The following is a 27,700-nucleotide window of genomic DNA, read 5'->3' as shown; positions in this document are numbered from 1 at the left end:
CTGATCCCTCTATCTCTCAGTACACACTGACTGATCCCTCTATCTCTCAGTATACACTGACTGATCCCTCTGTCTCTCAGTATACACTGACTGATCCCTCTATCTCTCAGTATACACTGATCCCTCTATCTCTCAGTACACACTGACTGATCCCTCTATCTCTCAGTATACACTGACTGATCCCTCTATCTCTCAGTACACACTGACTGATCCCTCTATCTCTCAGTATACACTGATCCCTCTATCTCAGTACACACTGACTGATCCCTCTATCTCTCAGTATACACTGATCCCTCTATCTCTCAGTATACACTGACTGATCCCTCTATCTCTCAGTATACACTGATCCCTCTATCTCTCAGTATACACTGACTGATCCCTCTATCTCTCAGTATACACTGACTGATCCCTCTATCTCTCAGTATACACTGATCCCTCTATCTCTCAGTGCACACTGACTGATCCCTCTATCTCTCAGTATACACTGATCCCTCTATCTCTCAGTGCACACTGACTGATCCCTCTATCTCTCAGTATACACTGATCCCTCTATCTCTCAGTGCACACTGACTGATCCCTCTATCTCTCAGTATACACTGATCCCTCTATCTCAGTACACACTGACTGATCCCTCTATCTCTCAGTATACACTGATCCCTCTATCTCTCAGTATACACTGACTGATCCCTCTATCTCTCAGTATACACTGACTGATCCCTCTATCTCTCAGTATACACTGATCCCTCTATCTCTCAGTATACACTGACTGATCCCTCTATCTCTCAGTATACGCTGACTGATCCCTCTATCTCTCAGTATACACTGATCCCTCTATCTCTCAGTATACACTGACTGATCCCTCTATCTCGGTTTACACTGACTGGCAGTTCTCTCTCTTGGCCCCGCCCCCTCATTTGACAGTTGACTCGGGAACGTTCGCCCACATTCAAATTCACGAGCTCACTTCCTATTGGCTGGGCGAGGCCGCAGTCTGATTGGTTTTTGGTTTAAAATGTGAAGCGCCAGTGGAGCGGGGAAGCCGTTCGCCGGTTAATCGGCACGGAGTGAGAATGCAGTCTCAGTCGCGTTGTGGGAAAAACTACAATAATTCACAAAATGCAAGAGTGGAAACTTTTGAAAACGATTCTTTATTAATTATATTTTTGTGAGAACTGATGTTAACTTCATGTTGATTTTAAACATTAAATAGGTAAAATTCCTTCTGGTCAGATTTATCAATCGACCTCAACGGCTCCAATGAAATAGGTGGGTGAATGGCTGCCAATCATCAATCTCCATCATGTATGGCTAACACTGCTGTCAATCATAGATTGTCCCCACCCAAAGCATTCATACTCTACTTTGATTGGAGGATCGGATCTATGGGCGTGTTTTCATTGCCCTTTATAGTCTGGCGAGGAAAGCAAGTGAGAGCAAGAGCGGCGGCCTCAGGGCCAGGGGAAGGTTTCTCTGCATTGGGCTCACTTGCACCTCCACACCAACAATTTTGAAACTGCAACTAGCTTTATTTGCCCCAGAATCAAACCACTTCAAAGCTACAGAATTAAGATTTATTTAGAGTGTACGTGCTAGAGCAAGATAAATTTAAAAACAGTAAATGCAATAAGTACTGGGCAGGTCTGGCAGTATCTGTGGAGAAAGAGTTAACATTTCAGATCAATTATCTTTCATCAAGATAAAGTTGGCCAGTCGGGTAGCAGGGCACATTGAATTATTAATGTAAGATCATAAGAAATAGGAGTAGGAGTAGGCCATTCTGCCCCTCAAGCCTGCACTGCCATTCAATAAGATCATGGCTGATCTGTCCCAGGCCTCAACTCCTCTTTCGGGCCTGCTCTGCCTAACCCTCGACTCCCCGAGATTTCAAAAATCTATCTACCTCCTCCTGAAATACATTTAGTGACCTAGCCTCCACAACTCTCTGAGGCAGAGAATTCCACAGATTCACCACCCTCTGAGAGAAGAAATTCCTTCGCATCTCAGTTTTAAATGTGTGACCCCTTATTCTGTAACTATATCCCCTAGTTCGAGATTCCCCCACCAATGGAAATATTGTCTCAACATCTACCCTGTAAAACCTCCTTAAAATCTTACATGTTTCTATAAGATCACCTCTCATTCTTCTAAACTCCAATGAATAAAGGCCTAACCTGTTTAGCAGTTCTTGATAAGACAATCCCTTCATCCCAGGAATCAGCCGAGTGAACCTTTTCTGAACTGCCTCCAATGCTAGTATATCCTTCCTTAAATACGGGGATCAAAACTGTACGCAGTACTGCAGCTGTGGCCTCACCAACACCTGGCACAGTTGTAACAAGACTTCCCTATTTTTAAACTCTAAACCCCAGCAATAAAGTCCAAAATTACATTTGCCTTCCTAATTACTTGCTGTACCTGCATACTAACCTTTTGTGTTTCTTGCACAAGAACACCCAGATCCCTCTGCACTGCAGTATTTTGTAGACTTTCTCCATCTAAATAATAGTCTGCCTTTTTATTCTTCCTACCTCACACTTTCCCATATTGAACACCATCTGCCACGTTTTTGCCCACTCACTTAACCTATCTATATCCCTTTGCAGATTCTTTTTGTCCTTATCACAACATGCCTTCCCATCTATTTTTGTATCGTCAGCAAATTTGGATACACTGCACTCTGTCCCATCCTCTAAGTCATTAATATAGATAGTAAATAGTTGAGGCCCTAGAACCGATCCTTGTGGCACCCCACTAGTTAGGCTTTCCAACCTGAAAAAGACCCATTGATCCCGACTCTCTGCCTTTTGTGTGTTAGCCAATCCTCAATCCATGCCAACACATTACCCCCAATACACTGAGCTCTTATTTTGTGCAATAATCTTTTATGTGGCACCTTATCAAACACCTTCTGAAAATCCAAATACACTACATCTACCGGGTTCCCCTTTATCCACCCTGCTTGTTATATCCCCAAAGAACTCTAACAAAGTTGTCAAACATGATTTCCCTTTCATAAAACCATGTTGACTCTGTTTGATTGCATTATGTTTTTCTAAATGTCCTGCTATTTCTTCCTTTATAATGGACTCTAGCATTTTCCCAATGACACATGTTAAGCTAACTGGTCTATAGTTTTGTGCTTTCTGTCTCCCTCCTTTCTTGAATAGGGGTGTCACATTAGTGGTTTTCCAATCTGCTGGTACCCTATCGGAATCCAGTGAGTTTTGGTATATTATGACCAATGCCTCCACTATCTCTGCAGCCACTTCTTGTAAAACCCATGGGTGCAGGTCATCAGGTCCTGGCGACTTGTCTGCCTTTAGTCCCATCAGTTTGTCCAGCACCTTTTCCCTCATGATCGAGATTGTTACAAGTTCCTCCCTCCCATTTACACCTTGTTCATCTATTATTGTTGGGATGTTTATAGTGTCCTCCACCGTGAAGACTGATGCAAAATATTGGTTTATACTATCTGCCATTTTCCTGTTCCCTGTCATTAATTCCCCAGTCTCATCCTCTAAGGGTCCCACACTTACTTTAGCTACTCTCTTCCTTTTTATATACCCATAGAAGCTCTTACTGTTTGTTTTTATATTTCTTGCCAATTCACTCTCATAATCAATTTTCTCCCTCTTTATTAGTTTTTTAGTCATCTGCTGCTGGTTTCGAAAAAATTCCCAATCCTCTGGCTTACCACTCGTTTTCGCTGCATTGTAGCCCTTTGTTTTTGATTTGATACTCTCCTTAACTTCCTTTGTTATCCACAGGTGGTTCATCGCTCTCTTCGAGTCCTTCCTTCTGACTGGAGTAAATGTTTCCTGAGTGTTACGAAATATCTGCTTAAAAGTCTGCCACTGCTCATCTACTGAATTCCCCTTTAGTCTATCTTCCCAGCCTGCTTTGGACAACTCTTTCTTCATACCTCTGTAATTGCCCTTGTTTAAGTTGAAGACACTGGTTTGAGACCCAAGTTGCTCATCCTCAAACTGAATTTGAAATTCTACCGTGTTATGATCGCTTCCCCCTCAAGGATCCTTAACTACGAGATCTCTTATTAATCCCAGATCATTACATATTACCAAATCTAAAATAGGCTGTTCCCTGGTGGTGAACATACAATGCCATGAGTTGAGGGATGTAACATCTTCCTGACTAGATTCCAATATTTGGACATCATTTTCCTTGTGCTCAGGATATTGGGTGTTTTTCTCTATTTGCTCTTGGGATGCGGCTGATGCAAACAGGACGGCATTGATTGCCCATCTTGAGTTTTCCTGAGAAGTTGTTGGTGGGTCGCCTTCTTGAAATATATTGCTGTTCCTTTATTGTCACTGGGTCAAAACCTGGAACTTCCTGCCTTACAGCACTGTCAGAATAGCTTCACCACATAGACGACAGCAGGTCAAGAAGGTGGCTCATTACCACTTTCTCAAGGGTAATTAGGGTTGGGCAATAAATGCTAGCCTTATTATTAACACCCACATCCATAAACAAATTTAAAAAAAAGAATTTTACTTGCCACTTGTTAGCCCCAGTCTTGATTTTATCCTGATCCTCTTGTAGACTGGCATGAGCTCATTTGCAGTATAAGGATGTAAAGGGTTAATGTTGAGTGAGAGCGACCACTCCTGCTGTAAGAGTGATGATGTCATAATCACATGAGGTTAGGCTGGAGAGAAGAGAGAGCAGCAGGAAGGATGCTCGATTGGGAGGCCTAATGAGAGTGTATATACGATTATGTAAATAATAAGCAGTTCTTAGTTGACCTTATCCTGAGTCAGAGATTTTCTCCAGAACGTCTGTTTCACTAATAAATACAACAACAACAACACACAATATGGTGGCACCAGTTAAAACGACCAAGAAAATTTGAAGATCTCCCTACCTTGTGGAGAAGTGCAAAAAAACAGCATATCGAGTCGGGGGACTGCAACGACATCAGGAGCTGCACCGTAGCCACAGATGATGCGGACAGTCAGTGAGAAGCCCTGCAGCCTCTCAGACTGCACCACAGAAGCGTAGGGTTCTGCATTGGTACATCCAAGTCCAGCGACCGAGTCTGAATTCCAGCATCGGGCGACGGTCCAGGATCGAGTGAGAGATTTATACGGGTCCAGTAACGATTAACGGTCTTCTTTGGCCTCCTCATCTCGAGAGACAATGGGTAGCGCCTAGAGGTGGTCAGTGGTTTGTGAAGCAGCACCTGGAGTGGCTATAAAGGCCAATTCTAGAGTGACAGACTCTTCCACAGGCGCTGCAGATAAAATTGGTTGTCGGGGCTGTTACACAGTTGGCTCACTCCTTGCACTTCTGTCTTTTTTCCTGGCATCTGCTGAGTCTCTTCAACTCGCCACTCTTTAGCCCCGCCTTTATGGCTGCCTGCCAGCTCTGGCGATCACTGGCAACTAACTCCCAGGACTTGTGGTCAATATCACAGGACTTCATGTCGCGTTTGCAGACGTCTTTAAAGTGGAGACATGGACAGCCGGTGGGTCTGATACCAGTGACAAGCTTGCTGTACAATGTGTCTTTGGGGATCCTGCCATCTTCCATGCGGCTCACATGGCCAAGCGATCTCAAGCGCCGCTGGCTCAGTGGTGTGTATATGCTGGGGATGTTGGCCACCTCGAGGACTTCTGCGTTGGAGATACGGTCCTGCCACCTCATGCCAAGGTTCTCCGGAGGCAGCGAAGATGGAATGAGTTGAGACGTCGCTCTTGGCTGACATACGTTGTCCAGGCCTCGCTGCCATAGAGAAAGGTACTGAGGACACAGGCTTGAAACACTCGGACTTTTGTGTTCTGTGTTCTAGGTAGGTGAACTCTTGAACCACTTCCAGAGCGTGGTCATTGATATTGATGGATGGAGCATTTCTGACGTCCTGTCCCATGATGTTCGTTTTCTTGAGGCTGATGGTTAGGTCACATTCGCTGTAGGCAGCCGCAATCCTGTCGATGAGTCTCTGCAGATAATGAGGACTTTCTGTACTTTGGTCTTCGCTCTTAGACGGGCAAGGTTGAACAACCTGCCACCTGATCTTGCGTGGAGGAAAATTCCTTCTTCTGAAGACTTGAATGCATGTGAGAGCAGCAGTGAGAAGAAGATCCCAAACAGTGTAGGTGCAAGAACGCAGCCCTGTTTCACGCCACTCAGGATAGGAAAGGGGTCTGATGAGGCACCGCTATGCTGAATTGTACCTTTCATATTGTCATGGAATGAGGTGATGATACTTAGTAGTTTTGGTGGACATCCAATCTTTTCTAGTAGTCTGAAGAGACCACGTCTGCTGATGAAGTCAAAGGCTTTGGTGAGATCAATGAAAGAAACGTAGAGGGGCATCTGTTGTTCGCGGCATTTCTCCTGTAGCTGGCGAAGGGAGAACAGCATGTCAATGGTGGATCTCTCTGCTCAAAAGCCGCACTGTGCCTCTGGGTAGACACGCTCAGCCAGCTTCTGGAGTCTGTTTAAAATGACTCGAGCAAAGACTTTCCCCACTATGCTGAGCAGGGAGATTCCACGGTAGTTGTTGCAGTCACCGCGGTCACCCTTGTTCTTATAGAGGGTGATGATATTGGCATCGCGCATGTCCTGTGGTACTGCTCCCTCATCCCAGCACAGTTCATGGAGTGCTGAGCGTATAGCAGGCTTGGCACTCTTGATTATTTCATGGGTAATGCCGTCCTTTCCAGGGGCTTTTCCACTGACTAGAGAATCAATGGCATCACTGAGTTCCGATTTTGTTGGCTGTTCGTCCAGCTCATCCGTGACTGGCAGAGACTGGGCTGCATTGAGGGCGGTCTCAGTGACAACATTCTCCCTGGAGTACAGTTCTAGGTAGTGCTCCACCCAGCAGTCCATTTGCTTGTGTTGGTCAGTGATTGTGTCCCCTGATTTAGACTTGAGGGGGGGTGCGATCTTGCTGATGGTTGGCCCAAAAGCTCTCTGAATGCCAACATACATTCCTCTGATGTTTTCAGTGTCGGAGGCCAGCTGAATACGACTGCATAGGTGTTGCCAGTAGTCATTTGTACAGCGCCTGGCTGTTCTTTGTGCCGCGCTTCTGGCTACTTTAAGTGCTACGGATGTTAACTCGCTGGGGGCTTTCTTGCAGTTCAACAGTGCAATGCGCTTAGCAGCTATGACAGGTTCCAGCTCTTCAAAGTGAGATTGAAACTAATCTGCATTCTGCTTCTCACGTTTGCCAAAGGTGGTCATTGCTGAGTCATAGATGGCATCTCTGATGTGGGCCCACTTGGTCTCTGCATGCCCTGCAGGAGTGTTTTGAAAGGCTTTTTCAAGTGAATTTAGAAACTTATTTAACAGCTGTGGATAAGAAATTCTGTTAATGTTGATGCGCGGGTGGCCCTTCTGCTTGGAGTGATGTAGCTTCTTTGGTTTGAGTCTAACTTTGCTGCACAGCAGGGAGTGGTCGGTGTCACAGTCCGCACTGTGGAAGCTGCGTGTGATTTGGACACTATTTTTAGAGGCGCGCCTTGTGACGATGAGGTCCAGCTGGTGCCAATGACATGATCTTGGGTGCCTCCATGAAACCTAGTGACAGGGTTTAGTATGAAAGAACGATTTGGTGATACAGAGGTTGTGATAGGTACACAACTCCAGCAGTCTCTGTCCATTCTCATTCATCCTTCCAATGCCATAGCGCCCAAGGCAGGAGGGCCATGAGTCATGGTCGGCCCCAACCCTGGCGTTAAAGTCCCCCAGCAGGAACAAATGTTCAGTATTAGGAATGCTACTAATGATATTATGGAGTTCCTCGTAGAACTGGTCTTTAACTTCAGGTGGGGAGCAGAGTGTTGGATCATAGATGCTGAGTAGGTGTACTGGACCAGAGGTGGTGAGCAGTCGGATGGACAGTATGCGTTCCGAGCCATTTGAAGGTGGCTCTATCATGCTGAGCAAAGAGTTTCTGATGGCGAAGCCCACTCTATGCTGTCTTGGTTCTTCAGGATCCCTACCCTGCCAGTAGTAGGTGTAGTCTTGCTCTCTTAGAGAGCTGCTCGCAGGGAGACGTGTATCCTGAAGTGCTGCAATGTCCACATTGAGTCTACTGAGCTCGTTGTTAATGATGGCGATCTTCTGAGCGTTGTTGATTTGTGTAAGGGCTTCCGACAGGTCAGGACACATAGTTCTGACGTTCCAGCTTGCAAAACGAAGGGCTGGTACCTTCTTTCCTTTTTTTGTTGTGCTGTTTGGTGCGGTGTTACAGTCTACTTGTCATGTAGTGGGTCAAAACCACAGGTAGAGAAGTCAATCTCAGGTGAAGAGATGACTCGGGAGTCAGGGGAGTTGGCAGCTATTGCTCAGCCAGACCGCAGAGAGAAAGCAGAAAGGTCGGAAAGCGTGGGAAGTCCCCAAAACATCACAAAAACTTCCATTCAAGTCTGCAAGATTTCAAAACAAAGGGGGAACACCCTCGAAAGCCTTACCAAAGTGAAGGAAGTAATATGGATTCAAAATTCGGAATGCCAGAAAGTTTTTAAGATCTAGACGGACCCAATCAGGTTCTAAATTGGTCTATTTGGAGAAAGAGGTTCCTAAGTTTTAGGATTGCCTCCCAACTCCAGGCAAAGTCAGAAGTTGAACAGGTCGATACTCTTTTATATTCAGTAGGTGCGATTGTGGATGATGTAATTATGAGGCAAGGGATAAGCTAGGCTTCTGATAAATTTGAAGATGTCCTTCAAGCTTTTGACAAACATTTTAATCTTCACAGCAATAAAGTCCTGGAAAGGGCCATATTTAATAAATGGGTGCAGAAGATAGATGAATCCATAGATTCTTACATTAATGATCTATACCATTTGGCAGAGGGATGGGAATACGATGAATGAAAGGCAGAACTAATCAGAGACTGAACAGTTGTCGGCATAGCTGATGAATCTTTGTCAGACCTTTTGCAGTCGAAGAAGGATCTTACGTTTGAAAAGGCCATTCGGATTGTAAGACAGGCTGAAGTTCGCAAACAAAATAGGGCCATTCTGCAGGCTGAAGACAAGCCATGGATGAGAAGAAATCCAGTGACAGTTTGTGAAGCTAAGTTCTGAGAAACACTTTGTGGAAAAGAAGACACACACAGGTGAGAAGGTGCATGACACTGCGAAACCGTACCAATGCTGTGGAGCCAGGAAGACCCACAGAAGGGAGCAGTGTCCAGCAAATAAAGCTGAGTTCATCAATTGTAAAAAGACTGGACATTATGGGAAAATGTGCCAGAGCAAAACTGCTTCACTCAAGAGTGCAAAGCAGAAGCCTTTCACGCAGAGAACAGTGAATCAAATACATCAGTATCCAGAAGATAAAACACCAGGCGATTTCCGAGGGGAAATTAATGACACAAATCAGACATAAATGGACACCTCACGAATTTTAAACTGGACTCAGGTGCTAGTGTCAGAATTCTTTCAGACCAAGAACCATGGTTGATGAGACACTGCCTTCAACCAGCAGTTACACAGTTACATGTTCCAGGCTGGCAACAACTGAGAGTAAAGGGCAAACTGCAAGCAATCTCCAACACAGAGGGAGACAAATCGTGGAGACCTTGTATGTCTTGCATAATCAATAATTTTCCTTACTGAGTAGAAAAGCATGCTTAAACCTGTATTTGATCAAGAAGATAGTTGAAGTCAAGCAAACAGGTAAAGAATCGTTTCCAAGCAGAATACCTGAAGCTGTTCACGGGGCCCGGAAGACTCAAGACGTAGTACAAAATCACACTCAAGGAAAGGGCCAGGCCGGTGTGTATCTTTACACCCATAAAGATACCTCATCCATTATTAAGCCAAATTCAAGACCAATTGGAAGAGATGACAAGAATGGGTGTTATCTCTCCTGTAACACAACCAATGGAGTGGTGTTCAGCCATGGCTCCTGTCCCAAAACAGAATGGAACTCTGCATATTTGCATGGATTTAACACAGCTCAACAAAGCAGTTGTGCGTGAAATTTACCCAATGTCCACAGTTGATGACAGCTTAGCGAGACTAGCTCAGAACACCATGTGTACAAACTTGATGCCAATAGTGGGTTTTAGCAGGTTCCCCTAGATGAGACATCTAGATTATTGTCTACATTTATTACACCTTTCTGGAGATTTTGTTTTAATAGGTTACCATTTGGAATAACTTCTGCACAAGAGATCTTTTAAGGGCCTATGTCTAACATCTTAGGGCTCAAAGGAGTTATTTGTCACATGGATAACATCCTGATACATGGGCAGTCAGTCGAGGAACATGACTAAAAGAGTTCAAACTTTTTTTAAAATATTCTTTATTGGGATGTGGGCATAGCTGGCTACGTCAGCATTTATTGCCCATCCCTAGTTGCCTTTGAGAAGGTGGTGGTGAGCTGCCTTCTTGAACTGCTGCAGTCCTTGGGGTGTAGGTACACCCACAGTGCTGTTAGGAAGGGAGTTCCAGGATTTTGACCCAGCAACTGAAGGAACGGCAATATAGTTCAAAGTGAGAATGGTGTGAGACTTGGAGGGGAAATTGCAGATGGTAGTGTTCCCATGTATCTGCTGCCCTTGTCCTTCTAAGTGGTAGGGGTCGCAGGTTTGGAAGATGTTGTCGAAGGAGCCTTGGCAAGTTACTGCAGTGCATCTTGTAGATGGTACACACTGCTGCCACTGTGCGTCTGTGGTGAAGGGCGTGAATGTTGAAGGTGGTGGATGGGGTGCCAATCAAGTGGGCTGCTTTGTCCTGGATGGTGTTGAGCTTCTTGAGTGTTGTTGGAGTTGCACCCATCCAGGCAAGTGGAGAGTATTCCATCACACTCCTGACTTGTGCCTAGTAGATGGTGGACAGGCACTGGCGAGTCAGGAGGTGAGTTACTCATTGCAGAATTCCCAGCCTCTGATCTGCTCTTGTAGCCACAGTATTTAGGTGGCTTGTCCAGTTCAGTTTCTGGTCAATGGTAACCCCCAGGAGGTTGATAGTGGGGGATTCAGCAATGGTAATGCCATTGAATATCAAGGGGAGATGGTTAGATTCTCTCTTGTTTGAGATGGTCAATGCCTGGCACTTGTGTGGCGCGAATGTTACTTGCCATTTATCAGCCCAAGCCTGGATCTAGTCCAGGTCTTGCTGTATCTGGACATGGGCTGTTTCACTATCTGAGGAGTCATGAATGGTGCTGAACACTGTGCAATCATCAGCCAACATCCCCACTTCTGACCTTATGATGGAGGAAGGTCATTGATGAAGCAGCTGAAGATGGTTGGGCCTAGGACACTTCCCTGAGGAACTCCTGCAGTGATGTCCTGGGACTGAGATGATTGACTTCCAACAACCACAATCATCTTCCTTTGTTCTAGGTATGACTTCAACCAGTGGAGAGTTTTCCCCCCGATTCCCATTGACTCCAGTTTTGCTAGGGCTCCTTGATGCCATACACGGTCAAATGCTGCCTTGATGTCAAGGGCAGTCAATCTCACCTCACCTCTTGAGTTCAGCTCTTTTGTCCATGTTGGGACAAAGGCTGTAATGAAGTTAGGAGCTGAGTGGCCCTGGTGGAACTCAAACTGAGCATCAGTGAGCAGGTTATTGCTGAGCAAGTGCTGTTTGATAGCACTGTTGATGACCCCTTCTATTCTTTGCTGATGATCGAGAGTAGACTGATAGGCTGGGTTGGGTTTGTCCTGCTTTTTGTGTACAGGACATACCTGGGCAATTTTTCACATTGCCGAGTAGGTGCCAGTGTGGTAGCTGTACTGGAACAGCTTGGCTAGGGGCGCGGCAAGTTCTGTAGCACAGGTCTTCAGTACTATTGTCTGAATATTGTCAGGACCCATAGCCTTTGTAGTATCCTATGCTATGGTAATTGACCAGGTACATTTGTCCTGTTTTATTGTGGATACGACATAACTGGGCATTCTTCCACATTGTCAGGCAGATACGAGTGTCCAAACTATATTAGAAATGCTTGACTAAGACAGTGGCTAGCTCTGGTGCACAGGTCTTCCGCACTACCACGAAAATGTTTTTAGGGACCATAGACTTTGTTGTTGTTTAGTGCACTCAGCCACTCCTTGTGGAGTGAACCTAATTGGCTGGTCATTCACCTCCCCTGTCCTTACTGGTCTACACTGGCTCTGCACCACCAGCACATTGAATCTAAAATCCTCATCATTGTCTTCAAGTACCTCTGTGGTCTCACCCCACTCATCCTCTACATCCCATATTGCTTGCTTCCCTTGCTCTTTTCACCCACCATTAGAGACAGAACCCCTAGCTGCCTTGAACCTACTCTCTAAACCTCCCTCCAACACTATTTTCTTAATTTCTATATCCACCACTAAAACCTTCTCAAAACCCATCTTTTGGACCAAGCTTCAGTTGTTCTTCTAATTCTCCTTCCATGTTTCATATTCATTCCTTTTTTCCATTTATCTATTCCCTTCCCCATCCACATAAGGCATCTTGGGGCATTTAAAGGCATTTTGTGAAAAAATAACAGCAACTTTCACAACCTCAAGATATCCAAAAGTGCTTTACACCCAAGTACTTTTAAGTGTAGTCACTGTTCTGAAAGTTAAATAACACTTGGCCCATGTGATGTCCTGGACTAATTTTGACTGTCTAAGGGGATCAGAGAGGAATTTTTCCCTTATTGGTCCAGGCTTTTTTCACTTTTTGTTTTGCTATTTGTGCACCACAAGATCTGACAAAACAGCAATAAAATAATGATCAGATGATCTGTTTTTAGTGACGTTGGTTGAGAAATTAATATTGGCCAGTGCAATGAGAACTCTCCTGCTGTTCTTCAAATAGTGCTGTGAAATCTCTCACATCCAGCTGAGAGAGCAGACTCAGTTTAATGTCTCATCTGAAAGGCAGTGCCTCCCACAATGCAGCACTCCCCCATACCCCACTGGAGCGACAACCTCAATTTTATTCCCAGGTTTCTGAAGTGGGCCCACAACATTCGAACTCAGAGGCGAGAGTGTTATCCACTGACTGATCAAAGGCTAAGCTGCTTAAGCCAATTACATTTTTGTTTGTGGTGTAACCCTAGCTGCTTTTACTATATTTTAATTTATATTCTTGCATTTGAGTCACAAAGTTACACTGCCACTAAATCCAGTTCCTTTATCCTGATGCTGATTCAGTGACCTGGGAAACTGGTCGATCAATTTGCTGCCAGGATAAGACAGCTGGATTCAGCTGTGTGAATGACAAATGTGTCATTGCTGGACCCTATTAAGGCAATGTAAAAGCTTGTACTGACTGTACTAAATTTACATTCATAACTGCTCTATCACTGGGCATTATCACTTGGGTGGCAGATTCACATAATTACCCCACATTTATGTCCAAAAGGTTCAGCAGTAGTTGTTCCTGTGATTGCCTTTAGTCAGCCTGCGTGTGCTCATTTACACCTCACTATTTTCCTTAGTGATAGGCATGGTGCTCTTGTAGCCTGTTTCATCACATGACTGAGTGCAAATAAGGGGTCATCCACTCATAATTATTAAAGACCGCTGTGAACTGCAGTATGCTTAGTGGTGACAGTGTCATTTATCTGTTTATAAAATAGGTAAGTAAATGCATTGCTTGGTACACTGAGTAACACAACATAGAGACTCTGCTATAATAGGCCCCAAACACTCCTTTCAGGTGAAGCAGCGATTTACTTGTACTTCTTTCAATGTAGTATACTGTATTCGCTGCTCACAGTGTGGTCTCCTCTACATTGGGGAGACCAAGCGCAGACTGGGTGACCGCTTTGCGGAACATCTCCGCTCAGTCCGCAAGCAGGACCCTGAGCTTCCGGTTGCTTGCCATTTCAACACTCCCCCCTGCTCTCATGCTCACATCTCTGTCCTGGGATTGCTGCAGTGTTCCAGTGAACATCAACGCAAGCTCGAGGAACAGCATCTCATCTACCGATTAGGCACACTACAGCCTGCCGGACTGAACATTGAGTTCAATAATTTCAGAGCATGACAGCCCCCCATTTTACTTTCATTTTTAGTTATTCTTTCTTCCTTTTTTTAACATTCTTTTTTACATTTTTTACAATCTTTTTTTTGCATTTATTTCATTTCATCTTTGTTTGTTCAGTTTGCTTACCCACTGTTTTTTTTCAGGTTTGCACTTGCTGCTGTTCAATATTCAGTGTATTCACACCTAATCTGCACTAATGCTTTGTCTTTCAACACACCATTAACATATTGTTTGCCTTTGCTCCGTGACCTTTTGGTCAGCTATGTGGCCTGGTCCAATCTAGACCTCCTTTGTTATCTCTTGCCCCACCCCCACCTCACTTACTTATAACCTGTGACTTTTCTAATATTTGTCAGTTCCGATGAAGGGTCACTGACCCGAAACGTTAACTCTGCTTCTCTTTTCACAGATGCTGCCAGACCTGCTGAGTGGTTCCAGCATTTCTTGTTTTTATTTCAGATTTCCAGCATCCGCAGTATTTTGCTTTTATTATAGAGACTCTGCCGTTTGCAGTCTATCAGAATGATCTGATTGCACCCATTCCCAGGACAATCTTAGGGCCTCCACAAGTGGCCTCAGCACCCTGGGCCAGGATTCAGAAAATTAAACCAGGGGTCTTGCTGCAGATTACTATGCAGTGACCTCTGCTGCGAACTATGCTCTCAAAGGGTGAGGACGGATTTGTGCTGAACTGCACAGCCCGCCCTTGATTGTATAACCTATGAATATTCATTGGCAAGACTGTTACGAGAGGAATTGTTATTTGGGTGAGGTACACCAGGAGAGGAGGGGCGAAAGCTGTGTGATGGTGAGGGGTGACAGAGAGGTGATGCATGTTGTGTGGATATTTAATTATTGTTTAATGTATTGTAAAACATAGTGGAATTTGGGGGGATCATTTTTCCTGATGACAATGACCATAGTAACTCAACACATGGCCAGTCTGCAGGATTATTTGCTTTCTACAATTGTAAAAAAAAATGAACTGATCTGATTTGATTACAATATTGTTAATGTTGTGCAGCTCCCATTCTAACTATGCATTTATTACTGAAACTTTTACAATCTGAGTTTATGCCATGTGACTTTGTACAGACTGGCAACTGGTGGGTTCCATCGAAATATTTACCAGTGCCCCTCCAAAAGAAGGGTGCCACTAATTCAAGGAAATGGGCAACATGTCTAAACAAAATCAATATTGGGTGTGATGCCACTACCAAACGCATCTTCCACTCACCTCTCCAGTCAGCATTCCGAAGGGATCGTTCGGTCCGTGACACCTTGGTCCACTCCTCCATTACCCCCAACACACACTTCCCCTTCCTACGGCACCTTCCCAAGCAATCGTAGGAGGTGTAATACCTGCACTTTTACCTCCTCTCTCCTCATTATCCAAGGCCCCAAACACTCCTTTCAGGTGAAGCAGCGATTTACTTGTATTTCTTTCAATGTAGTATACTGTATTCGCTGCTCACAATGTGGTCTCCTCTACATTGGGGAGACCAAACGTAGATTGGGTGACCGCTTTGCGGAACACCTCCGCTCAGTCCGAAAGCATGACCCCGAGATTCCGGTTGCTTGCATTTCAACACTCCCCCCTGCTCTCATGTCCACATATCTGTCCTGGGCTTGCTGCAGTGTTCCAGTGAACATCAACACAAGCTCGAGGAACAGCATCTTATTTACCAATTAGGCACACTACAGCCTGCCGGATTGAACATTGAGTTCAATAATTTCAGATCATGACGGCCCGCACCCCCCCTTTTTATTTTCAGTTATTTTTTTCTTTTTATTTTATTTTATTTTAGTTTGTTTCATCATTCATTTTTCTTACCATGTGCCTGCCCACTGTTTCTTTCCTGTTTATGCTTTGGGCCAGGGCTGTTCATTTTTCTGTCCATTAACACCCTCTCTGCACTAACGCTTTGTCTTTCAACACACCATTAACATACCATTTGCCTTTGCTCCATGACCTTCTGGTCAGTTATTCTCTGTGACCTTGCCTATCAACACCTTCCCTTTTGTTATCCCTTGCCCCACCCCCACTTTACTTGCTCAAAACCTTTTCTTCTTCTTTTCTTCTTTTTCTTCTTTGGCCTCCTTGCCTCGGGAGACAATGGGTAAGCGCCTGCAGGTGGTCAGTGGTTTGTGGAGCAGTGCCTGGAGTGGCTATAAAGGCCAATACTAAAGTGACAGACTTTACCACAGGTTCTGCAGATAAAATTGGTTGTCGGGGCTGTTACACAGTTGGCTGTCTCCTTGCGCTTCTGTCTTTTTAGCTGCCAACTGCTAAGTCTCTTCGACTCACCACACTTTAGCCCCACCTTTATGGCTGCCCGCCAGCTCTGGCAATCGCTGGCAACTGACTCCCACGACTTGTGATCAATGTCACAGGACTTCATGTCGCGTTTGCAGACGTCTTTAAAGCGGAGACATGGACGGCCGGTGGGTCTGATACCAGTGGCAGGCTCGCTGTACAATGTGTCCTTGGGGATCCTGCCATCTTCCATGCGGCTCACGTGGCCAAGCCATCTCAAGCGCCGCTGACTCAGTAGTGTGTATAAGCTGTGGATGTTGGCCGCCTCGAGGACTTCTGTGTTGGAGATACGGTCCTGCCACCTGATGCCAAGGATTCTCCAGAGGCAGCGAAGATGGAATGAATTGAGACGTCGCTCTTGGCTGACATACGTTGTCCAGGCCTCGCTGCCGTAGAGCAAGGTACTGAGGACACAGGCTTGATACACTCGGACTTTTGTGTTCCGTGTCAGTGCGCCATTTTCCCACACTCTCTTGGCCAGTCCAGACATAGCAGTGGAAGCCTTTCCCATGCGCTTGTTGATTTCTGCATCGAGAGACAAGTTACTGGTGATAGTTGCGCCTAGGTAGGTGAACTCTTGAACCACTTCCAAAGCGTGGTCGCCAGTATTGATGGATGGAGCATTTCTGACGTCCTGTCCCATGATGTTCGTTTTCTTGAGGCTGATGGTTAGGCCAAATCCGTTGCAGGTAGCCGCAATCCTGTCGATGAGATTCTGCAGACACTCTTCAGTGTGAGATGTTAATGCAGCATCGTCAGCAAAGAGGAGTCCCCTGATGAGGACTTTCCGTACTTTGGTCTTCGCTCTTAGACGGGCAAGGTTGAACAACCTGCCACCTGATCTTGTGTGGAGGAAAATTCCTTCTTCTGAAGACTTGAACGCATGTGAGAGCAGCAGGGAGAAGAAAATCCCAAACAGTGTAGGTGCGAGAACACAGCCCTGTTTCATGCCACTCATGATAGGAAAGGGCTCTGATGAGGCGCCGCTATGCTGAATTGTGCCTTTCATATTGTCATGGAATGAGATGATGATACTTAGTAGCTTTGGTGGACATCCGATCTTTTCTAGTAGTCTGAAGAGACCACGTCTGCTGACGAGGTCAAAGGCTTTGGTGCGATCAATGAAAGCAACGTAGAGGGGCATCTGTTGTTCGCGACATTTCTCCTGTAGCTGACGAAGGGAGAACAGCATGTCAATGGTGGATCGTTCTGCTCGAAAGCCACACTGTGCCTCAGAGTAGACACGCTCAGCCAGCTTCTGGAGCCTGTTTAAAGCGACTCGAACGAAGACTTTCCCCACTATGCTGAGCAGGGAGATTCCACGGTAGTTGTTGCAGTTGTTTGAACCAAGATGGCTCCTGGGCTGTAAGCTCCCGAGGAAGCTCCCTTGCTGTTCAACTCTATCCATGGCCATCTGCTCCCATTCTTAGTGCTTTCTCCCCCAATCTACCCTCTTAAACTGTTTAAATTCCCCTGGCTCTTTAATCAGTACATTTTAGCCCTAACTACATGTTAACAGCTAGTTTAATGTTACCTGGGCCCACTGCCCTCTCCCAGCCATACCTGCTCTTTGCTTTCTTAATTGAGCACTGAATTGTGCTCAAATTGACATCCAGTTTTCTGGACGCCTGGGCTACCCTTCTCTACCGGACAAAATTGCAAAGTATAGCTGGTGATACTCTGATCTTCTATCCCGTTGTCTTCATCGTCCAGAGTGTCCACGGCCACGGCGTGCGGTAAGTCCAGTGCAGAGAGGCAGAGAGGAAGGAGCAGCGGAACGCTAGGGTAATAAGACCTCGTACAGAGGGGAAGCATTGAGAAAAACCCTGAACACGTAAAAAGCCACGACCCGGCCCCGGTTGACTCCATCGCGGAACGGCTCCTCGGCCACAACTTCCAAGCGCCCGCGGGAGATGTGCGGCTCGTAGCTCATCTACAACACAATGTCGGCGGATTTCTGCTGATACTGGCGCCCGAGGCTGTCGCCCACCTCCCGGAGGATGCGGATGAGCTGTGACTCCTAGCTGCAAATTTTTTTTGCAGGTTGCAAGACAGACCCCTGCGGGACTCCACTGGTAACATTCTCCCAGACTGATGACAATTGATGTGCGGCAGTGGTTTTGTGCTGTGTTATGAACCATTCCCCTTTGTCATCTCCATTAGTAATCCTTATGAGGAATCCTGTTAATCACAGCGGCAACCAACACACCAGGCACAGCGAGGTTTTCTGGGATGGTGGGAACTGATGAAATGTTTTATTACTTGCTCCCCCTTCCCCCCCCACCCCGCACCCCCCTCCCAGCTCCCCCCTCGCACCATCTTCCCCCCGCACCCCCTTCCCCTGCACCCCCCTACCCCCCTGCAGCCCCCTTCCCAGCTCCCCCTCGCACCCTCTTCCCTCCACTCCTCCCCCTCGCACCTCCTCCTCCCACCGGCATCCACCTCAGCCTGAGTAGGGACCCTAACAACCCCACTGCCTTGTGGGAATCTCGGGAGAGTCCAAGGCTAAGGGAGTAAACCCGAACAGAAAATCCGGAGCGGAACCCCGTAGGCGGTCATGTGTCACCTTTGGCATGTTTCCGGCAGTTCCTGCAGCCATACCAGTGCCAAACGTCGTGCTCTGCACTCCTTTGGACCCCACCATAAAGGCCGAGAGGGGGTTTTGATGCTTGGGCAACTCACAACCCCCATACATTCGCCCAGGCATGTGCCAAGGAGAGGTCACTCCATAGTCATCTCGCAGCGACCGGAACAACATGGAAGGCAGCAGTTACGGGTTATAAGTCCAGCCCAATTGGCGTAGAGATTGGGCGCCACGGGTTGCCTTTGTCGGTGGGAGAGGTCATCGCACCTCACTGGACAGCTACTGCCTGCCTCAAACCGGGCAGCCCCCGATCAATAAGGTTCTGTCCCGCCACAGTCCACCTGCTTCAATGGGTGCTTGGAGCTCAGGGTCATTGCCCGAAAAGCGGACTGCAACACCGCACCAAACAGCGCGATAAAAAAAGGAAAAAAGGTACCAGCCCTTCGTTTTGCAAGCTGGAACGTCAGAACTATGTGTCCTGGCCTGTCGGAAGACCTTACACAAATCAACGAATCTCGGAAGACCGCCATCATTAACAACGAGCTCAGTAGACTCAATGTGGACATTGCAGCACTTCAGGAGACACGCCTCCCTGCAAGCGGATCTCTAAGAGAGCAAGACTACACCTTCTACTGGCAGGGTAGGGATCCTGAAGAACCAAGACAGCATGGAGTGGGCTTTGCCATCAGAAACTCTTTGCTCAGCATGATAGAGCCACCTTCAAATGGCTCAGAACGCATACTGTCCATCCGACTGCTCACCACCTCTGGTCCAGTACATCTACTCAGCATCTATGCTCCAACACTCTGCTCCCCACCTGAAGTTAAAGACCAGTTCTACGAGGAACTCCATAATATCATTAGTAGCATCCCCAATACCGAACATCTGTTCCTGCTGGGGGACTTTAATGCCAGGGTTGGGGCCGACCATGACTCATGGCCCTCCTGCTTTGGGCGCTATGGCATTGGAAGGATGAATGAGAACGGGCAGAGACTGCTGGAGTTGTGTACCTATCATAACCTCTGCATCGCCAACTCATTCTTTCACAATAAACCCTGTCACCAGGTTTCTTGGAGGCACCCAAGATCACGTCGTTGGCACCAGCTGGACCTCATCGTCACAAGGCGGGCCTCTATAAACAGTGTCCAAATCACACGCAGCTTCCACAGTGTGGACTGTGACACCGACCATTCCCTGGTGTGCAGCAAGGTTAGATTCAAACCAAAGAAGCTGCATCACTCCAAACAGAAGGGCCACCCGCGCATCAACACGAGCAGAATTTCTTATCCACAGCTGTTTCAAAAATTTATAAATTCACTTGAAAAAGCCCTTCAAAACACTCCCACAGGGGATGCAGAGACCAAGTGGGCCCACATCAGAGATGCCATCTATGACTCAGCAATGAACACCTATGGCAAACGCGTGAAGCAGAATGCAGACTGGTTTCATTCTCACTTTGAAGAGCTGGAACCTGTCATAGCCGCTAAGCGCATTGCACTGCTGAACTACAAGAAAGCCCCCAGCGAGTTAACATCCGTAGCACTTAAAGCAGCCAGAAGCACTGCACAAAGAACAGCCAGGCGCTGCGCAAATGACTACTAGCAACACCGTTGCAGTCATATTCAGCTGGCCTCAGACACCGGAAACATCAGAGGAATGTATGATGGCATTAAGAGAGCTTTTGGGTCAACCATCAAGAAGATCGCCCCCCTCAAATCTAAATCAGGGGACATAATCACTGACCAACGCAAACAAATGGACCGCTGTGTTGAGAACTACCTAGAACTGTACTCCAGGGAGAATGTTGTCACTGAGACTGCCCTCACTGCAGCCCAGTCTCTGCCAGTCATGGATGAGCTGGACATACAGCCAACAAAATCGGAACTCAGTGATGTCATTGATTCTCTAGCCAGCGGAAAAGCCCCTGGAAAGGACTGCATTAACCCTGAAATAATTAAGAGTGCTAAGCTTGCTATACTCTCAGCACTCTACAAACTGCTCTGCCTGTGCTGGGATGAGGGAGCAGTACCACAGGACATGCGCGATGCCAATATCATCACCCTCTATAAAAACAAAGGTGACTGCAACAACTACCGTGGAATAAAACCTCTTACATTTCTAATATTGTCAGATCTGATTGAAGGGTCAGTGACCTGAAACGTTAACTCTGCTTCTCTCTCCACAGATGCTGCCAGACCTGCTGAGTATTTCCAGCATTTCTTGTTTTTCTATCAATATTGAGTAATTTGAATGTGAATTGTCAGATCTGGACTGACAAGGCAGTCTGCTCCAGCTTGTGTTGTAAGACAAAGGATGGCAATTCAATAAATCTGAATCATTGCTTTCAAAGGGAAGTTTAACTTTTATTATCTATCAACCTCTTATATATTCTTCTTTCCATCTAGATAATGTACTGTGATTTAAGAACAATGCAGCAGAGCCATTCAGCTTGAAGTTCCCATTCAGGCTTTGAGAATTCACACTTTTTTTATAACTGGGCAGCTGAAATTCCCACAAGTTGCACATTCTGGTAACTGACTGTTAAAACTGTACTTTCCCAGTGGTAGCTCCCACAGCACAAGGTGGAGTTCGGTGGAGCGGTACAGACTAGCATGCCACAGCTTTGCAAAGACCCTGTTTACACCAGGGGTTTCCCCACTCTATTGGTTCCACTGTCTAGGCTCCAGCATTGGGGGATGACACACGGTACAGTTGGGGAACTTTCACAATTCCCTGTGGGAAGAAGGAGCAAGAGTCAGGGACAAACCCGGCCAGGACTGCTCTCCCATACCTCCCAGCACTTAGCTTTAGAGCCACAGCCAGAAGTGCTCAGGTACCTAATTCTACTGGAGCTAATGACAGAGGCTGGAAGCTCGAAGAAAGAGGAGTTAAATAACTTTATTAACTAAAAGAATAAATAAAGAGCTCAATTGCCCAGATTCGTTGCTTCCTTGTAACATATTTTAACCTGTATGATACGGTATTTCATTTTCCCCCATCTTTCCTGAAAGCACAGGTTCATGGTGAGATATAATACTGCAAGTAGCAGGTGTCTTCCATACTCTCACCTACATGCTCTTCATATATGTACCTGGACAGTGACTGCCAGCAGGCTAGTGAACTATGGGAGGCATAACAGCCAAGCCCAGTGCTGTGCTCACTCACTGTCCAAGCAATACCCCTTTCTATCATAAGTCACTGGGTGGTGATCAGGAGTAGGAACCTTGGCTGTGAGGCAGGCTGACCCTTCAGTGCAGTACTGAGGGAGTGCTGCACTGGTGGAGGTGCCGTCTTTTGGATGAGACGTTAAACCCAGGCCCAGCTTGCCCTTCCAGGTATTATTTAAAAGAAGATCACATGAGTTCTTCCCAGTGTCCTGGCAAATATTTATGCCCCAACCAATAGCACAGTGGAACATAAAGGCCGGCATGGACTAATTGGGTTGAATGACCTGATTCAGTGCCGTATATTCTATATAATTCTATGTAATCACTAATAAACAAATTATCTGATCATTGCCTCATATCTGCGAAACAAATTGGCTGCCGCACTTTCTATTTTACAACGGTGACTGCATTTCAAAAGTGTTTTATTGGCTGTAAAGAAATTCAGGATGTCCTGAGTTCATGAGACGTGTTATATAAATGCAAGTTCTTTCTTTCTTTACCCCGAAACCATCTCAGCTGAGTTCTGAAAACTCAATGCAGACCAGGTATTAAGCCTGGGACCTACTAGAGTGGGCATGTTCTGGAGATGGAAGCATGCGGGCTTTGTGATGGAGAAGACCTGGCAGCTGAAGCTCAAATCAGGAGAAACAAAGCTGCAAACAGTCTGCTTCAACCTAAGAGAGTGGCTGGGGAGGGGATGGAATCAATGGCAGGGCAGCGGAGTTTGGAGTAGGGGCTGAAAACAATGACTTATTGAGCTGAAGGACGTTAAGAGTCATCCAAGACTACAGGTTGGACAAGCAGTCTAACACCACAGAGGCTGCCAAAGGATTAAGAGAGGAGTTGGCGAGGCAGAACTGTATGCATTAGTGTAAAATGGGAAGTTGACCTGATGTTTGCAGATGATGTTGCTGGATGTGGCATGTAAGGGAGGAAGAGAAATGAGGCATGGGTAGATTAGATCCTTGGGATCTCTGGAGGTGATGGGAAGAGAAGCCATTGTTGCAGATGCTCTGACTATATTTGGATAGTTTCCAGTGGAACAAGTGAGGGCAGTCCAACCGAGCTGGACAAGAGAGAGAGAGAGACAGACGTTGAAGGACAATGGTGTGGTTGATTGTGTTAAACATTGCAGTGAGGTCACGGAGGTAGGGAATTGATAAAGTACCAATGTTACAACATTGCTTCCATCTATCTATAATATATTAAAAGTTTTACAGATAGTGTGCACTTTTTGTCTACATTAACCTTGCTTCTCACGTCACAATGTTTGAGTAATTTTTTATGCTGGAAAACCCTGCATTTGCCTGTTGTGCTGCAACTAACGGCCTCCTGACACTAGGTGGTGCTGCTACATCATTACATCATCCCTGCACATCCCAGCTTCTACTGGCTACACCTCAGAATATTGGAACAGGAGGAGGCCATTCAGCCCCTCGAGCCTGTTCCACTATTCAGTGAGATCATGGCTGATCTGTATCTTAATTACAATTACAATCCATTTCCTTTTATACCCTTGTCTAGCAAAAATCCATCGGTCTCAGATTTAAAATTATTAATTGAGCTCACATCTACTGCTCTTCATGGGAGAGTGTTCCACTATTCCACCAACCTTTGCAGGAAGAAGCATTTTCTAACTTCTCTCCTGAATGGCCTGGATCTGATTTTAAGGTTATGTCCCCTTGTCCTAGACGCTCCCATTAGCAGAAAAAGTTTCTTTCTATCTACCCTATCAATTCCTTTCAAAATCCTGAAAACCTCATAGCTCCAGCGACCCAGGATCAGTTCTGGGTACTGCCTGTGCGGAGTTTGCAAGTTCTCCCTGTGTCTGCCTGGGTTTCCGCCGGGTGCTCCGGTTTCCTCCCACCTCCAAAAGACTTGCGGGTTGATAGGTAAATTGGCCATTGTAAATTGCCCCTAGTGTAGGTAGGCGGTAGGAGAATGGTGGGGATGTGGTAGAAAATATGGGGGTAGTGTAGGGTTAGTATAAATGGGTGGTTGTTGGTCGGCACAGACTCGGTGGGCCGAAGGGCCTGTTTCAGTGCTGTATCTCTAAATAAAATTAAAATAAATAAATAAATCTCCCCTTAAACTTCCATATTCCAAGGAATACAAACCTAGGCTATGTAATCTCTGCTCATAATCTAACACTTGGAACTCTGATAACATTAGAAAGGCACAGGTTAATCAAGCATGGATTTGTTAAGTGAAGATCTTGTTTGACCAACTTGACTAAATTTTTTGAAGAAGTAACAAGGAAGATAGATGAGGGTAGCGCAGTTGATGTGGTCTACATGGATTTTAGCAAGGCTTTTGACAAGGTCCCACATGGCAGACTGGTTAAAAAAAATCCCATTGAATCCAGGGAAATGCAGCAAGATGGATACAAAATTGGCTCAGTGGCAGGAAACAAAGGGTAGGGTGTTTTAGCGACTGGAGGGCTGTTTCCAGTGGCGTTCCGCAGGGCTCAGTACTGAGTTCCCTGCTTTTTGTGGTATATATTAACGATTTGGATGTAACTGTAGGGGGCATGATCAAGAAGTTTGCAGACGACACAAGGATTAGCCGTGTGGTAGATAGTGAGGAGGATAGCTGTAGGCTGCAGGAAGATATTGATGGTCTGGTCAGATGGGCAGAAAGGTGGCAAATGGAATTCAACCCGGAGAAGTGTGAGGTGATGCATTTGGGAGGTCAAACAAGGCAAAGGAATATACAATTAATGGGAAAATACTGAAGTGTAGAGGAAGTGAGAGACCTTGTAGTGAATGTCCACAGATCCCTGAAGGTAGCAGGACAGGTCGATAAGGTGGCTTACAAGGCATATGGAATCCTTTCCTTTATTAGGCGAGGTATAGAATATAAGAGCAGGGAGGTTATGCTGGAACTGTATAACTCATTGGTTAGGCCACAACTTGAATACTGTGTGCAGTTCTGGTCACCTCATTACAGTAAGGATGTAATTGCACTAGAGAGGGTACAGAGGAGATTAACAAGGATGTTGCCAGGACTAGAAAAATGCAGCTATGAGGAAAGATTGGATAGGCTGGGGTTGTTCTCCTTGGAACAGAGAAGGCTGAGGGGAGATCTGATTGAAATGTACAAAATTTTGAGGGGCCTGGATAAAGTGGAGGTGAAGGGACTATTCACATTAGCAGAGAGGTCAGTGACGAGGGGGCATAAATTTAAAGTGATTGGTCGAAAAATTAAAGGAGATGAGGAAAAACTTTTTCACCCAGAGGGTGATGGGGGTCTGGAACTCACTGCCTGAAAAGATAGTTGAGGCAGAAACCCTCAACACATTCAAAAGGAGTCTGGATATGCACCTCAAGTGCCGTAATCTGCAGGGCTATGGACCAAATGCTGGAAGGTGGGATTTGAATGGGTGGATCATTATTTTGACCAACACAGACACGATGGGCCAAGTGGCCTCTTTCTGTGCCTTAAACTTTCTATGATTCTGGTGAATCTGCACTGCACTCCTTCTAAAGCCAATATATCCTTTCTAAGGGGTGGTGCCTTGAACTGTACAGAATACTGCAGATGGGGTCTAATCTGGCCTTTGTATAGCTATAACAAACTTCTTCCCCTTTATACTCTAGACCTCTTATTATAAAGAATAACATTCCATTAGTCTTTGTGATTATTTTTTGTACCTGACTACAACATTTTAGTGATCCGTATCACATTGGACCTCCTCTGTTGCTAGCTTTTCACCATTTTAATAATACTTAGATCTGTCCTTATTTGGTCCAAATTGATGACAACTCTGAGTTGGATGTCCACTGTAAGCAACCCTCTTCTACTTTGAGTTAAGTTTGAACAATATATATTACCCTGATGGGCCTTTGGCCCCAGTCCCAGCATAACAACAACAGTGCATTTATATAGTCACTTTAATGTAGTAAAATATCCCAAGGAATGCCACAGAAGCATTATCAGACAAAATTTGATTCCCAAGCTACAGAAGGAGATATTAGGATGGATGACCAAAAGCCTGGTCAAAGAGGTAGGTTTTAAGGAGCATCTTAAATGTGGACAGTGGGATAGAGAGGCAGAGAGATTTAGGGAAGGAATTCCAGAACTTAAGGCCCAGACAGCTGAATGCTAGCGGTGCTGCAATAAAAATCGGAGATGCACAAGAGGCCACAATTGGCGGAGCACAGAGCTGTCAGATGGTTGTGGGGCTGTAGGAGGTTACAAAAGTAGAGAGGGTGAGACAATGGAGGAATCTGAAAATAAAGATGAAAATTTTAAAATTGAGGCATTGCTGGACTGGGAGCCAAGGTAGATCAGCGAGCACAGGAGTGATGGGTGATCAGGACTTGGTGCAAGTTAGCATATGGGCAGCAGAGTTTTGGATGAGCTTATGTTTTTGACCATCCGGCTGTGTCAATTTGAAATGATTCTCATTTTCCATATGCCTCGAAGATTTCCTCCTGTGTAGCATAATACAAGGCTCTGGCTTTGTAACACAGAGATGGATGAGAAACCCTGAGGGAAAATGTTGCTTATCGGGGATCCCCTGACCACAGATAAGGTCTTGAGCAGTCAATCTGACTCAAGGAACAGTTTTGCAAAGGTCTTGTTGAGCACATGAGGAGCAGGCATTCATTTCACCAGTTTGCACACAATAACCAAAGTGACACTGGAGCACGAATCAATGCAGGGGTAAAGGAGTTCTTAGAGAAGTGTTCACAAACAGGTTACCCAAATAAAGTGGTGGCAAAACACAGGGGTGAGGGTGCATGGAGGAGAAATTAGTGCCGGTTTGGGCACAGAGAACAATCCCCACACCGGAACAGGCCCGAGGCTCAAAGCCCAATCAAAATTAACCCTCAGGCCTCATTTAAATGAGACGGGGGCAGGGAGGAGCTGCAGACAATTGGGACAAGGCCAAGAAAGAGCCTGGCAATGTTGTGGAGCAGGAGTATGTGACAACCGTAGATAGCAGTCTCACCTTGCACACATAATCCAGGCTGATACTCCCCAGTGCCATACTTGAAGGAATGCTGCACTGTTCGAGATGTGTCTTTTGAATGAGGTGTTAAACCTCATAGGAATAGTACAAATCTATCTATCCAGTTAAGATATATTAGATGAGGAGGGGTGGGAGGAGATTCGTGGGGAGGATAAACAGCATGTACTTGCTGGGCCTAAGGGCCTGTTTCTGTGCTGTAACTACTTTAAAAAACCAAGACCATGCCTGTCCTCTCAGGTGGATGTAAAAATCCCATTGGCACTATTCAAAGAAGGGCAGGGGAGTTCTCCCTGGCACCCTGCGTCAATATCAACGAACATCATTAAAAACAGATGATCTGGTCATTTATCTCATTGCAGTTTTTGGGACCTTCCTGTGCAACAATTGGCTGCTGTGCTTCCTACATTACAACAACAACTTGCAGTTATATAGCACCTTAGTATAACATCCTAAGGCACGTCACAGCAATGTTATAAGACAAAATTTGACACCAAGCCACATAAGGGGATATTAGGACAGATGACCAAAGCTTGGTCAAAGAGGTAGGTTTTATTACAACAGTGACGACACTTCAGAAAGTGTTTAATTCACTCGGAAGGGCTTTGTGGCATCCTGAGGTCATAAAAGGTGCTATATAAATACAAGGCTTTCTCTTGTTCTACATTCAGATAAATAGTTTTTACAAAG

This window comes from Heterodontus francisci, chromosome 25 (genome assembly GCF_036365525.1).
Source record: "Heterodontus francisci isolate sHetFra1 chromosome 25, sHetFra1.hap1, whole genome shotgun sequence".
Classification (NCBI taxonomy): Eukaryota; Metazoa; Chordata; class Chondrichthyes; order Heterodontiformes; family Heterodontidae; genus Heterodontus; species Heterodontus francisci.
Note: the sequence above shows the minus strand (reverse complement) of the source record.